The following is a 2,946-nucleotide window of genomic DNA, read 5'->3' on the forward strand; positions in this document are numbered from 1 at the left end:
GACGGCACTGTAGGAGGAACAACCAAAGGCTGAATGTGCAGCATACCCTGGAAAAAAGTACGCACATCCTGTAAGTTGGTCATTTACTTTTGGAACCCTACAGTCAATGCCGACCCTTGCTTTTTCAAGGAAGCCACCTTCAAACCTTTATCCATTCGTGCCCGAAAGAATGCTAAGACCCTGGAACTCTGAAAGATCTAGGGTCCAACCTTCTTTCACTGCACCCCTGAACATAGGCTTGCCATATTTGGTGATAAAGGCGAGCTAAGGAAGGTTTCCTTGATCTGAACACTGTTTGAATCACCTGTTGAAAAAAAAAATATCCTGTTGCCCTCAGGATAAATGTTTCAAAGGCCACGCTGTCAAAGACCGTAGATCCAGATGTCTGTGATAACAAGGACCCTGCGTCAGTAGGTCTGGACGTTGGGGGAGCAGAAGTGGAGCATCCATTGTCATTCTCTGCTGGTTTTCTTGTTTAACTTGCTCACCACCCTGGGTAATAGGGTAAACCAGAAGAAAGTCTCATCTCACCAGTAAGGCATCCACAAAGATCGCTCTGGGATTCTTTGTTTTTGACCTGTATGTGAGCACTTTGTTATTCAGAAAAAACTCCATGAGATATATCTCTGGCAAGCACCTCTAGTTTACTGGAATCCAGTAAAATCTCCAGGTGTAGAGCCCATTCACTTCTCTGAATGGTGAGTCAACTTAAAGTCTGCATCCCCATTTAGGATTCTTGGAAAGAAAACAGCGGACAAGGTTGGATGATGTTCTGCCCATCTTAGTATGTGCTTTACCTTCATCGCTTTTCGGCTGCGAGTTCCTCCCTGATGTTGAGGTACGCTACTATTGTCGCATTGTCCACCCTGAACTGGACTGGTTTTCCGCAAAGACTGTCCTGTGCCTACACCGGTGTCCTGTATATGGTCCGAGGTTCCAACCTTTAACAGCAGACAACTTTCTTCTTTGGGAACACAACCTTCCTGACTCTGCTCCTCTGTGACAGAATTTTCCAAATCTGATATCGAAAGGATTTCCCTCTGTCTAGCTGGGATGCCTGTAGGCACCAGGCTGATGACCTTCTTACTTTCATCGTAAGTACCCTAGTATGTTTTCATTATGTGATGCAATCCATTAATACCTACAGTACCTTGTATTCCCAGGTGGTTCCTCCAAGTACCAACCAGGCCAACACTGCTTATCTTCCACGATCCGATGAGATTAGGTATATTCAGTGTGGTGTGACTGTAGAATTTATTTGGTAAAAATCAGACGCTGCAGAGACCTCGTGTGGAATTGTGCATACTTCACTCTGTTGCTACCATCAAACCCATCACCCGCATTGCTGTGTGAATGGATACCGTTTGACTGTGTAACAAGTCTTGACTCCTAGACTAAACCCTGGATATTTTGTTGCGAGGTAAAAATTACTCTCTGCAGACATGATCCAGTACAGCCCCCAAGTGAATAATCCGGTGTGACGGAACTGGAGACACTTCTGGCCCCTTAATAAGTCACTTATGCCTCTGCAAACATGTTATTGTCTGTTGCAGATGATGTAAGAGCAATCCCTGTGTGCCAGGATTAAAAGATCGTCTATGTATGGGAAATTTTTTAACCCCTGCTAGCGGAGATAAAATGTTATCACCCCCATATTCTTGGTAAATACTCCGGAGACTGTGGCTAACCCAAATGGTAAGGCCTAGAACTAAAAATGCTGTTGGAGGATAGCAAACCCTTAAATAACACTGATGGACAGTGGTATAGGAACATGAAGGTAAGCATCCTGTATATCCAGGGATAGCATATGATCCCCTGGCTCCATGGCAAGCATAAAGAACATAACGATTCCAAGTGCAACCGAGGTTCCAAACGTATTTGTTCAGCATCTTAAGATTGAGCATAGGCCGAAATAACCCATTTGGCTTCCAAATTTTAACCAGGTTGGAGTAAAAACTTTTTCCTCGTTTGCAAGAGAAACTGGAATGACTATTACTGACTGTAGCAATTTCTGAACTGCTTCTTGCAAAGCCTTGTCCTTTGTCTCTACCCGAGATGGGCTGTCCTGAAGGCAAAATCATACCTAGAGATACTGTGTCAGATCTGTGTGACCTGAAGAAGTCGGCCCACCCAGCCTGGGGACCTCAGGCAGAGGCCCACACCATCCGACTGATGGTTTATTTTTCTACAGCACCTGGTATTTCCGGATGGTCTCCCATCCGAGTACTAACCAGGCCCAACACTGTGTAGCTTCCAAACTCAGATGAGATTGGGTTTATCTAGTGTGGTGTAGCTGTAGACCCCAACTGGACTTCTGGCAGCCCAATGCCTTATTAGTCTTCCCAGGCCTGTTGTATTGGCTTTTTGCTTTCGCTCTTCCTAGAGACCAAAAAAGCGGCAGAAATGCGGAACTTTAGGTTTAAAACTGTATGTGGAAGGAAGTTGACCTTTTTGGAGTCTGCTTCTGACTCCAGAATATCTGTAAATTTTTTACCAAGGAGAATATTTCCAGAAAAGGACAACGATTCAAAAACCTTTCCTAGATTCTGAATCAGCTTCCACGTTCCAGCTAAACTGCTCTACGAGCAGGTATTATTGGGGCTGATTCCCTGGAGGAAATAATGCCCATATCCAATGCTGCTTCTCCAGGATCATTGCAGCATCAGCCCAGGCAACTACTGCCCTTACCATTTAAGCCGAAGCCAATGCTTGGCCCTATGACTGCCCTAGACAGGGAAAGCATAGATAAAGTAGATCACTTGCATAACTGCCTTAGGAGCTACCTCTTTTTTAAACATCCCCAACTGGAAGAAGATAATTAGAATTCTATTCTAGTGAACACAGACGCTCCGGTCACACAGCAGCCTATTCTGCGACCGGATCACCTCGTGGTAGCTCTCAGTGAACACAGACACCCCGGCCACACAGCCGCCTATGCTGCGACCG

The 2,946-nt window shown here is 45.3% G+C and overlaps 1 pseudogene; it reads right to left on the minus strand.

Annotated features, from left to right (window-relative positions):
* Nucleotides 1-2,182: 2,182 nt before the first annotated feature.
* On the minus strand, nucleotides 2,183-2,301 carry LOC134937106 (5S ribosomal RNA; annotated as a pseudogene).
* Between the last annotated feature and the right edge of the window lie 645 nt (nucleotides 2,302-2,946).

Source organism: Pseudophryne corroboree, chromosome 6, assembly GCF_028390025.1.
Source record: "Pseudophryne corroboree isolate aPseCor3 chromosome 6, aPseCor3.hap2, whole genome shotgun sequence".
NCBI classification, from domain to species: domain Eukaryota; kingdom Metazoa; phylum Chordata; class Amphibia; order Anura; family Myobatrachidae; genus Pseudophryne; species Pseudophryne corroboree.